Source organism: Salvia miltiorrhiza, chromosome 4, assembly GCF_028751815.1.
Source record: "Salvia miltiorrhiza cultivar Shanhuang (shh) chromosome 4, IMPLAD_Smil_shh, whole genome shotgun sequence".
Taxonomy (NCBI): Eukaryota; Viridiplantae; Streptophyta; class Magnoliopsida; order Lamiales; family Lamiaceae; genus Salvia; species Salvia miltiorrhiza.
Window position 1 is genome coordinate 13106167 of NC_080390.1, and position 12815 is coordinate 13118981.

Sequence of the window (12815 nt, forward strand, 5' to 3'; positions counted from 1 at the left end):
TATGAATCTATCTTTGTAGACCAAATACTCTTTTTCCCCACAGGGGTTTTAATGAGGTTTGAGACCAAGTTTCTTTAATAAAATGAGATTCTTGGTTTTAGGATAATTACTCGTGTCTTACAACATTTCTCATTTATACTATGATATCTGTCTTTAACCAACCAAGAATCGTAGGGCTGAAAAATAATCGTCCTTGACTTCTAAAAGTACGCGCACGACACTGGGGAGAGTAGGGGTGTATATCCCGTATACGCCTGCTACACCGCAATACATATCCTATTTTTTAGGGATAGAAAATTCAAACTTTTAGAATGTCACCTAAGTTCGAGCTCCCAGAGCTGGCTTAGTGTGGGTAGCTGCCTACACCGGATCCCAATGCTGGTAGTAGCGCGAGCACATAGGACCTAGATGTTGTCTAAGTGCGAGCTCCCGGAGCTGCCTTAGCGCGGGCATTAAGTGGAAGAAATTTTTTAGAACGTCACCTAAGTTCGAGCTCCCAGAGCTGGCTTAGTGTGGGCAGCTGCCTACACCGGATCCCAATGCTGGTAGTAGCGCGAGCACATAGGACCTAGATGTTACCTAAGTGCGAGCTCCCAGAGCTGCCTTAGCACGGTCATTAAGTGGAAAAAATTTTTTAGAACGTCACCTGAGTTTGAGCTCCCAGAGCTGGCTTTAGTGAGGGCAGCTACCTACACCAGATCCCAATGATAGTAGTAGCGCGAGCACGTACGACCTGAAAGTTGTCTAAGCACGAGCTCCCAGAGCTGCCTTAGCACATACATCAAATGGGAAGTTATTCCAAAAGTTGCCTAAGTGCGAGCTCCCAGAGCTGCCTTAACGCAGACATCAAATGGGAAGTTATTCGAAAAATTACCTAAGTGCGAGCTCCCAGAGCTGCCTTAACGCATACATCAAATGGGAAGTTATTCCAAAAATTACCTAAGTGCGGGCTCCCAGAGCTGCCTCAGCGCAGACATCAAATGGGAAGTTATTCCAAAAGTTAACTAAGTGCGGGCTCCCAGAGTTGCCTTAACGCAGACATCAAATGGGAAGTTATTCCAAAAATTGCCTAAGTATGAGCTCCCAGAGCTGCCCTAACGCGGACATCCAGGGGGAAGATACTTCAAAGGTGGCCCAAATCAAGGCTCCTAGAGCTGGTTTAATGCAAACATTCAAGAAGGATAAGAATTACAAGGGCCGCCTAAGCACGAGCTCCCAGAGCTGTCTTAGCACGGACGCTCAGAAAGTTAAAATGCCAAAACGACATACAGAGTGGGTCAAATTTTCAAAAAATGATCTAATTGGAATACTCGTCTAAAAATGAGAAAGCAACATAGAGTGAAGGGAGAGATGAAATTATCATCTGTAACTTGCTCATGGAAATAACAAATTGAAATATAAGCATTTCATACGAGATAATAAGTTTTGCACATTTACAAAGTCAAAAGGGATATCCAAATACAAGATAATCTGGAAAGAAGATACATATGTCCTATCTAAGAAGAAGGGGCTTCAGGCTGAGAAGAAGTTGAGACAAGTACAGGAGCAGGGCCGGAGGTGCCAGAGCTGGGAGCGGAAGGAGCAGGGCCTTCATTGAAAATGGGCAAGGACCTAGAGGCGTCGACGTCAGGGAAGGGGTCTGGATCTTTGGACAAATCCCCGACCAAAGAGCGTGTGAAGTTGGCCTCATCCTTATAGAGCTTGGCCAACTCCGCCAGGACATCCTCTCGGGAAGAAGGGAGGTAGGCTGGATCAAACACCACTGGTGGGGGAGGATACAACCCAAATTCAGCAAAGGACCGAGGTGCATCGCTGTCCCCAGATAGATCTTGTACGAACTCTCGAAGAAATTCGAGGAAAGGGCTGGAATACAGGGGTGCCTCTGGAACCTCCTAGGAGCAAAGTCCCACCGTGAATTGCTGCAGGGCCCGGTCCAATACTGGAGACCAGCAGTCGGGGCTGGCTAGGGCCTTAAGGTCTATATCCAGCTTGGCGCACATAGTGTTGTTGTCCAAAGACCTCATCAAGGCCCTCAAGTCCAGCTTGGCCACTTGCTCATGGGTGGCCCTAGTCATCTCTGCTCCTTTGCGGCTGATTTCTGTGATCATGTAAGCCAGGCAAGGACAAATCTCCGTAGAAAGTCAGGAGTTTTACAGAAGGCATCCACCGTCCCCTCGAATAGGAGCTTGATGAATTGGTGACCTTGGGGCGATAAGAAAAATTCTAATCGTTGGCCACGGGCCCCAAAGATATATCCCTCCCGATGGGCTCTGATGCGAGCCTCCTTCCACCGCCTTTTGGATTCGTCATACTCCTTGGAGTAGCGCTCCTTGAATCTGTAACCCAATTCATGGGTTTCCCATTTGGCCTCCTGAAGGGCAGACTCCAAAGAGTTTTTCTCAACCTCCAGCTCTGTAAGCCTGGCTTGAGCACGATCCAGTGCTGCCACCGCTTGGGAGGCTTCTTCCTCTTTAAGGGCTAAGGCAGCCCTGGCCTGGTGCAGGCTCCTCTCTACTTCATCAAAAAGCTCCACCCTGCGTAGAGCCTCAGCCTTTTGAGCCTCCTCCTGAGAAATAGCAAAGGGTTAAGTAAACAGGTAAAAAAAAATGCAAAAAGACCAAGGGAGGAGGGAAAAGTATACCGTCATGTAGGTGCTACTCAGTGATTTAACCAACGCCTTGCCCGAGAGTTTACGAGCAATGGCCTGATTGTCCAGGTGGACCCGGGCTAGCATCTGATAATAATATTCCCGTCTCTCCATGGTAGAGACGGGATATATCAGGACGGTGGTCCGGTCTTCGGGACCACCTCTGGACAGCTCTGGCTCCTGAGCTACCGACTTGCCCAGGCAAATGGCCCTTTTCTTGCCAGCCAGGGCCTCCACCCTCTCCATAAGAGGGTCTTTTCTTTTCCTCTTTGGGGCAGTCTTGGAAGCCCCTGGATGAAGGGAAGAAACAGGTTCCGCGTCAAGGACTTCTATGTTGTCATCGACCGGTTCCTCCTCATCTTATCTCGGAGCCCGGTAAGGATTGTGGAGATGGTAGTGACATGCTCCAAGACAGGGCTGGGGCGACAAGGGCCAGGATGGAATGAAGTATAAGAAATAGGGACTGAGGAGATACCCTCAGTTAGGGGGATGTCAATGGCGGAAGGGATGTTTGTTGGGCCCCCAAATTCTTGTGTGTCACTGACCATCTTCGACGTGTCAGCGTCGGAAGGAGCAGCTCTGGGGGTGTCATCCCTAGGAGTTTCAACCCTGTCCTGGTCCTCGACTTCAGGGGCTGGGAGAAGGCCTACACAGTTAACCATCCAATCCATTTCTGAAACAAGTAAGGGGAGGGTTAGCATCAAACATGTCTTACCATCACGTAAAAAAAAGAAAGATAGAGAAGAGAAACAACAACAACAATAAACGAACAAATACCTATTCTTGAATTGGGAAAATGGGAGAACAACCCGTTCACCGCCAACGCTGAGTTGTTTTCTACTAAGCGCCGAGAATGAAAGGGCTGATTAGAGTGAAGGATGTTGAACCGATCAAAAATATCTAAGTTTTGGTCAGAAGGAGGGGGTAGAGAAAGGGAGTGGCTGGGTATGCCTCTCCGGGTGCCAGATCACATCAGCAACCTCAGCAAAGGCATGCCGGGTTCCTTTATCAGTAGAAACTATACAATACTTATTTACAAAAAAATTGTCTGTAGATGGCAGCTTACTCACAAAAGTGGTTTTTATATTTTTTATTGGTGGAAAAATTGTAATGGGTGTTGGTTTTCTTGAGGACTTGGGTTTGAAAAAATAGCTCTGTCGTATCTTGGAAGCCGTGATATTTCACTAATATATGGAAGAAAGGCTCGCCACAGAACTGAGGGGCTAGTTGATAGAAGGGGATGCGGAAATGATTGCAGATTGTTACAAGGAAGGGAGGTGGGGGCAAGCGCAGCCTTGCAGCCACCTGCTGCTCCCAGAGGGGGATGCTATTCTCTCTTAAGTTAGAGAGGCCCTCGAGGGATTTATTATCGGGGAGGCGGAAAGTTAATCCAGGGATAGGTCCCCGTAGGGCTTTCTCCAGCCTTTTCATCTCTCTCACAATCATGACCGAGGAAGGGGACAAAATAAGAAGACATCTCTATAATTTCTAAGATGATCCTATTTACCACTTCTCTAAAAACGGAGGGGATGACAACGATTTTTCACAGAAATACAACTCAAGGAGAAGAAGAGGGAAACAATACCTAAATCGGGCTGCGGGAACTGAGGGGAGTAAGCAAAGATCGAAAAACATCGAGGAGTCGTCGGGAGAACGGTGGAAGCATACAACGGTCGGAAAACTGCGTAAAAAACTTGGAGAGGCCGAAAATGGCGACCGGGTGAGGATGAGGAGACTTTTATACGTTGAGGATGGCGCGGAGTATGAGGGTTTACATCGGTGCAATCAGCCCGCCTATGCCACCAACGATTGTTGATCCAACCCAACCACTACTGAAGCAAGAAGATCCAGGTAGTTTCATTCTTGGTATTGATTTGGGTAGAGCTGGAGAGTTCTCGGGTATGTTAGACTTGGGCGCGGCAGTCAATTTGACGCCGTTTGCTATATTTCAGAAATTGGACAGGAAGGAAGATGAGCTTAAATGCACGAATACGAGACTTCAGCTAGCTGACGGATCAATTAGCAGCACTCGTGGTCTTTTAGAGGATGTCGAAGTCATGGTGAGAGCAATCACGGTGTTGGCAGATTTTGTGGTGCTCGAGGCAGGGCAAGGTATTACAGGAGAGAACGGCCAGCTTGTTCTGCTTGGCCGGCCTTTTATGGCTACTACCCAGACGCGTATTGATGTAGGTTCTAGAACTTTGAGTAGGCCGGGTCAGGTAGATCGGTAACGTTCTCAGTTTTCGATAAGAAGCCTGTTATTTCTAATTCTTCAATGCATATCTGTACTTTTGTTCAGATTTCTAACCATGTGGAAGAAGTGGAAATTTTCAGTGCTAACAGTCTTTTGCCAGCTCTGCCCAGTACTATAGCTCTGACCATTTCGCCAGCTCTGCCCAGTCCGCCAGCTCTGACGAGCCCAGTTCTGACGAGCCCAGCTCTGCCCAGTCCGCCAGCTCTGACGAGCACTTTCCAAAATGTTGCTGAGGAGAAACTGATGACCACCAGCCCGGAAGAGGACGAAATAATACAGGATTTTCTTGACAACCTGCTAGATGAGGTGGCCATTGAAGAAGAATTTTGGGACAAGCTACCACTCGAAGTTAATGCAGTGAAAAAACTTCTGATTCCCTTAAAAGGGGCCGCAGTTGTAACACCCCAATTTTCATAAACTTTTCAATATAAAATCCTTGAAAAACTAATAGATAAAATAAAATTTCTTGAATTATAAAAGTTTAAACCAATTTAAATTCAACTTGTCAAAACTAAAGTAGTAACATGGAAGAAAAAGATAAACTAAAACAATGTGACATGTTCAACTTAAATTTCTATGGAAATACTAAATCGCTAGTCATTCTCGACTTCCATGGCCACCTCGACTCCAAAACTGCAAAACTGAAAGATAAGGGGGTGAGCATATTGAAAATATACTCAGTGAAGAACCATGCAAAAATTCACGTACGCATAAACATGAAAATAATTCACATTGTCATACACATATACTTAATTCTGATTGTTTCTGATCATGTACTTGAACATGAGATTCTGCGTTTCTGATCATGTACTTGAACATGAGATTCTGCGTTTCTGATCATGTACTTGAACATGATATTCTGCGTTCTGATCATGTACTTGAACATGATATTCTGCGTTTCTGATCATGTACTAGAACATGATATTCTGCGTTCTGATCATGTACTTGAACATGATATTCTGCGTTTCTGATCATGTACTTGAACATGATATTCTGTGTTTCTGATCATGTACTTGAACATGATATTCTGAACATGTATCTGAGTAAGTATAATCAAGCATGAACTAAAAGCACATTCAAACATACATGAATATAACAACAAGCATATAATCCCTCACCTTAAAGTCGTAGGCAATTAAATAAAATCCGGAATGAGGGTCTTAATAGCACCGCACCTAATCACATAAAATATAATTACTTCAAAATGGACCTAACTAAAACCTTAATCTAAAATATTATATCCAAATATATATATAATCGTATATACTTAAAAAGAAAACACGAAGTCTGCTATGTAGTAAACTAAAAGAATTATAACTTGTTAACAATTACAACTTTTAATCATTTAAAAAAAAAACGATAATAAAAATTATAAAATAAAGAAAAATAAAAACAAAGGAAACACTTCCCCATCCTGACTCTACAACCAGACGCCATATATACTCCACAATAATCAAATTATCAATACAACTGTAACAGTATGAGTTCAAAACAAGATATTCAGAAATCTCTATTTTCCTTATATATTAATATATCTATCAATTGCTTCAAACTTGTATATCTAAAACTCTAACCATATATAATATAATCTGGCTCTGACTTCATCAAAAAACTAAAGTAATTTAAAGTCATTTAATTGGTCAAATTCGCAGGCCATCATGAGATAGAGAAATATATTCATATGATGACTATTAACTATAATTTAATAAAATCAAAACAAATAGTTTACACGAAAATCATAGCCAAATAAGAAATTTTACCAGTTTATTGAAATCAAGACTATTTGTGAAATCATCGTTTCCCAAATGGACATTTTAGCAAGACCTTACGTGAAAAAAAATAAAGAGGTGAAGAAATTCAATACCGATTGAAAGTATTCGAGAGAAGACACCGGCTGACAGAATTTGCGTGTATATGTGTATGTGATTTAGGGTAATAATTGTGCCTTTATTTATACTAGTCTTTAAAGAGTTCTAGTTCTATTAGGAAACAAAAATAATACTAATAATAATAATAATAATAATAATAATAAAAATAATAATAATAATAATAATAATAGTCTAGATAAAATTAATGGTGCATATCTATATGTATCATGTAATTATCTAAAAAAAGCTATATAAGAAATTACTAATAATTAAACCTATATAATAATCTAATTATTTGGGATGTTACAACCTGTCCCACTTAAAATAATTTTCGTCCTCGAAATTTCTAATCATACCTCATTCGTGCCATCTAAACAATTCACAATTACACCTATTTCTAACGAAGCTAAACATAATAATACTAGAACATGAAAGCATCATGAAAAAATATCATGTATTACATGTAATCTAGCTAAAACATATAACGGTCATATACTTGAACAATTAAAACACATACCTTGGAATCGATGCAGCACATGAGTTTCGAATGACTAGGCTTATTTAACCTTTTAAGCTTACTTAAACCTTTTTAAAAGCAAAACATTTTTTTTAAAGCACGAGTCTACAGGAACGTAGACCCGCTCTGATACCACTATGTAACACCCCAATTTTCATAAACTTTTCAATATAAAATCCTTGAAAAACTAATAGATAAAATAAAATTTCTTGAATTATAAAAGTTTAAACCAATTTAAATTCAACTTGTCAAAACTAAAGTAGTAACATGGAAGAAAAAGATAAACTAAAACAATGTGACATGTTCAACTTAAATTTCTATGGAAATACTAAATCGCTAGTCATTCTCGACTTCCATGGCCACCTCGACTCCAAAACTGCAAAACTGAAAGATAAGGGGGTGAGCATATTGAAAATATACTCAGTGAAGAACCATGCAAAAATTCACGTACGCATAAACATGAAAATAATTCACATTGTCATACACATATACTTAATTCTGATTGTTTCTGATCATGTACTTGAACATGAGATTCTGCGTTTCTGATCATGTACTTGAACATGAGATTCTGCGTTTCTGATCATGTACTTGAACATGATATTCTGCGTTCTGATCATGTACTTGAACATGATATTCTGCGTTTCTGATCATGTACTAGAACATGATATTCTGCGTTCTGATCATGTACTTGAACATGATATTCTGCGTTTCTGATCATGTACTTGAACATGATATTCTGTGTTTCTGATCATGTACTTGAACATGATATTCTGAACATGTATCTGAGTAAGTATAATCAAGCATGAACTAAAAGCACATTCAAACATACATGAATATAACAACAAGCATATAATCCCTCACCTTAAAGTCGTAGGCAATTAAATAAAATCCGGAATGAGGGTCTTAATAGCACCGCACCTAATCACATAAAATATAATTACTTCAAAATGGACCTAACTAAAACCTTAATCTAAAATATTATATCCAAATATATATATAATCGTATATACTTAAAAAGAAAACACGAAGTCTGCTATGTAGTAAACTAAAAGAATTATAACTTGTTAACAATTACAACTTTTAATCATTTAAAAAAAAAACGATAATAAAAATTATAAAATAAAGAAAAATAAAAACAAAGGAAACACTTCCCCATCCTGACTCTACAACCAGACGCCATATATACTCCACAATAATCAAATTATCAATACAACTGTAACAGTATGAGTTCAAAACAAGATATTCAGAAATCTCTATTTTCCTTATATATTAATATATCTATCAATTGCTTCAAACTTGTATATCTAAAACTCTAACCATATATAATATAATCTGGCTCTGACTTCATCAAAAAACTAAAGTAATTTAAAGTCATTTAATTGGTCAAATTCGCAGGCCATCATGAGATAGAGAAATATATTCATATGATGACTATTAACTATAATTTAATAAAATCAAAACAAATAGTTTACACGAAAATCATAGCCAAATAAGAAATTTTACCAGTTTATTGAAATCAAGACTATTTGTGAAATCATCGTTTCCCAAATGGACATTTTAGCAAGACCTTACGTGAAAAAAAATAAAGAGGTGAAGAAATTCAATACCGATTGAAAGTATTCGAGAGAAGACACCGGCTGACAGAATTTGCGTGTATATGTGTATGTGATTTAGGGTAATAATTGTGCCTTTATTTATACTAGTCTTTAAAGAGTTCTAGTTCTATTAGGAAACAAAAATAATACTAATAATAATAATAATAATAATAATAATAAAAATAATAATAATAATAATAATAATAATAGTCTAGATAAAATTAATGGTGCATATCTATATGTATCATGTAATTATCTAAAAAAAGCTATATAAGAAATTACTAATAATTAAACCTATATAATAATCTAATTATTTGGGATGTTACAACCTGTCCCACTTAAAATAATTTTCGTCCTCGAAATTTCTAATCATACCTCATTCGTGCCATCTAAACAATTCACAATTACACCTATTTCTAACGAAGCTAAACATAATAATACTAGAACATGAAAGCATCATGAAAAAATATCATGTATTACATGTAATCTAGCTAAAACATATAACGGTCATATACTTGAACAATTAAAACACATACCTTGGAGTCGATGCAGCACATGAGTTTCGAATGACTAGGCTTATTTAACCTTTTAAGCTTACTTAAACCTTTTTAAAAGCAAAACATTTTTTTTAAAGCACGAGTCTACAGGAACGTAGACCCGCTCTGATACCACTATGTAACACCCCAATTTTCATAAACTTTTCAATATAAAATCCTTGAAAAACTAATAGATAAAATAAAATTTCTTGAATTATAAAAGTTTAAACCAATTTAAATTCAACTTGTCAAAACTAAAGTAGTAACATGGAAGAAAAAGATAAACTAAAACAATGTGACATGTTCAACTTAAATTTCTATGGAAATACTAAATCGCTAGTCATTCTCGACTTCCATGGCCACCTCGACTCCAAAACTGCAAAACTGAAAGATAAGGGGGTGAGCATATTGAAAATATACTCAGTGAAGAACCATGCAAAAATTCACGTACGCATAAACATGAAAATAATTCACATTGTCATACACATATACTTAATTCTGATTGTTTCTGATCATGTACTTGAACATGAGATTCTGCGTTTCTGATCATATACTTGAACATGATATTCTGAACATGTATCTAGACATGTATCTGAGCAAGTATAAACAAACATGAACTAAAAGCACATTCAAACATACATGAATATAACAATAAGCATATAATCCCTCACGAACAGGCTGATGTGCTGAAATGCAATGACGATATCGTGCAAGGATTGCAGAGTGTACCGCCTTTGGAGAAGAAGAAAGAGGAGATCTCTCGATCTAGCTCTTGGTTCGAGAGAGTGATGAATGTGATGAGCACTGCTTGCTCTTTAAGAGGACCCGCAGTTGAAATAGAGGAGGACGTGCTTTCACAAGGACTAATTCAGCTGACGTTTCATAGTGATTTTGGTTAAGGGTTCCTCTACGTCGGGCCGACGACTTTAAAACTAGCGCTTGGTGGGAGGCAACCCACTGTTGGTTTGTTTTTTTTTTTATTTTTCTTGTTTTGTGCTTTTCGTTTTTTATATTTTCCTTGACTTTGGTTGCTTGTGCGGATGCTTTGATTCTGTGTGTTAATGTTTTGTTTCCAGTGCTGCAATTCTACTCTGACTTTGCCGCCAGCGCTGAAGAATGCCAACGCTGAAAGGGCCAGCTCTGAAAAGACCAGCGCTGATATTTCTACTCTGCCAAAGACCGCAAACCCTACTTTTCGCCGCCTCCCATAGCTCTTCGGTCGTTCTTCGCCAATGATCAGGGACGTCTTCTAACTCTCTTTATTTTGTGCCCTGAGGACATGGCATGCTTTAAGTGTGGGGGGGTGTTTTGTTTTACTTATGCTTTCGATTGGGCGATTGGTCCCTTTATTCTTAGTTTGTTCTTTGATACTAGCTAATTTTTATGAATTTGTGGAAGAGAAGATGGTTTTCGATGTGATTTTCGGGTTTGTGTGTGAATAATGGTTATTCTTGTTTTGCTCTTGATATATGTTTTTCTTGATTGTGCAAAGAATTATGAGTTTTGTTGCAACACGATTGTAAGTAAGTAAAACGTGATTTGTCCGGTAGATGCTAGAAGGAGTGTTGTCATTGTGATTGCCTACGATCGTATCCTTATCTGTGAAATGTTTAAAATGCTGGACGAATTGCTAGCTCTGAAAAGGCCAGCTCTGAAACATCTGGCCAGCTTTGAAAATGACAGCTCTGAGTCTCTGCTCCTCTAGTTTAACTATGAGCATGGGAAACCACGTGAAAAGACTTTGGATTACATCCAAATGGTTTTTATTTCATGAATTATGGCTCAACTGTCGAAAACTTAAGCACACAAAGTGTGAAAAATGGAGATACTGATTATGAAGGCGATCACATTAGGGAATTCACTTCTAGCGGAGAATTGGGTATGATCGAATTACTTGCATTACTATTTTTTTGCTTCGTAAACTTTAAGTTACTTGCATGATCGAGAGATGTGTGTTGATTGAAAATTTTTGAATTGACCTTGTTGAATGTTTGGTTGGAAATAAGCATCGTTGAAACGCTCTCTTCCTAGGATTCATACTGATTTTGCTTGAGGACAAGCAAAAGGCTAAGTGTGGGGGGGTTGATTTATGCCTAAATGTTCGTATTTTGGGGGTTTGCATGTGCGTATTTTAAGTTAAATATCCTTGAAATTGGTGCGTTTATGGTTTATTTTATGATTTGTAGGAGATTCTGATTTAATAGATGGAAGAGTGTGATGTTGGAGATTTTGGGTCAAAATTGTGTACTTAGGCGCAAAATTGGTGTTCAAAGCTAAAAGTCCGCGCCAGAGCAGAGCAGAGCTGCGCGGATGGATCTGTACCAGAGCAGAGCTGACTTCATAGTCAGAGCTGACCATCTCCAGAGCTGAACTTCACTATCAGAGCTGAAATCTCCAGAGCAGAGCTAAACTCAACAGAGCTGACTATTTTGCCAGAGTCAACATATCCAGAGCTGAGTTCCAGCTCTGCCATATCTTGCCAGAGTTCGCTTAAGTTTCCAGAGCTGGCGATTTCTCGCTAGAGCTAAGGTTACTTGCAGAGCACGCTGCCAGCTGGACTTGCCTTTGAATGCACGATTCTATTTCCTTAAGAGTCTAGTTTTGCAAGGCGAGTTTGATGATAATTAGGGTTGAAAGGAAGTCTATAAAAGGGGCTTGAACGTGAATCAAGAAAACATCCTCCTGCCTCCAACATTTAGTTAGATAATTCTTCTGCCTCCGGCACTTAGTTAGAACCAATCATTTGCCCTAATCTTTAGTTCCGCTAGGTAGCCAAAGTTTAGGTTTTACAAGCTTTATTAGTTCTTTAAGTTTTAGTTACTTTTTGTTCTAGTTTACTTTCAAGTTTAGTTTACTTTAGTTTTGTTTCGAAGATTGGGATTGAGTGACAGCAATTTCATCTTTGTGACGTTTACAGTATTTTAGTATTTATTTCAATTTACTTGCTTTGTTACGTTTATGCTTTATTTTCAATTATGCACTTTTAATTATGCTATTTCAATTATGCAATTTCAATTCTGCACTTTAAATTATGCTTTGCTTTAAATTCTGCAATTTCATTATGTTTATGCTTTCCTTTAAATTCTGCAATTTCAATTATGCAATTTAGTTTATGCCTAGTAGATTAGAAGTTTTAATTAAAGTATTTAAATTCTTAAGTTACTTTAGTCGTGTTTAAATCTTGCCTAGGGTTTATAGTTTCTTTATGCTTGCGTTTTTAGCTTTATTCTTTTATGCCTAGTTAATTACAAGTTTAATTTCACGTTAAGTTTACTTTATAAGTTTTAGTTTAATAAATCAACGTTTACTGCTTTCTCGTGACATAATTAAAAGCCCTTTAAGATCTTTCTTGAGAGACGACATTGGGTTAACTTACCACTACTAGGATGTCCTTGTTC

At 38.6% G+C, this 12815-nt stretch overlaps 2 long non-coding RNA genes across 2 annotated transcripts; both read right to left on the minus strand.

Annotated features, from left to right (window-relative positions):
- Positions 1–5441: 5441 nt before the first annotated feature.
- LOC131019885 (uncharacterized) lies at positions 5442–6810 on the minus strand. Its single transcript, XR_009100528.1, has 3 exons — positions 6766–6810; positions 6020–6076; positions 5442–5542 (listed from the first exon to the last, which is right to left on the minus strand). It is a non-coding gene; the product is annotated as an uncharacterized LOC131019885 (long non-coding RNA).
- Positions 6811–7569: 759 nt separating this feature from the next.
- Positions 7570–8938, minus strand: LOC131019884 (uncharacterized). The gene is made up of 3 exons (XR_009100527.1): positions 8894–8938; positions 8148–8204; positions 7570–7670 (listed from the first exon to the last, which is right to left on the minus strand). It is a non-coding gene; the product is annotated as an uncharacterized LOC131019884 (long non-coding RNA).
- Positions 8939–12815: the final 3877 nt, after the last annotated feature.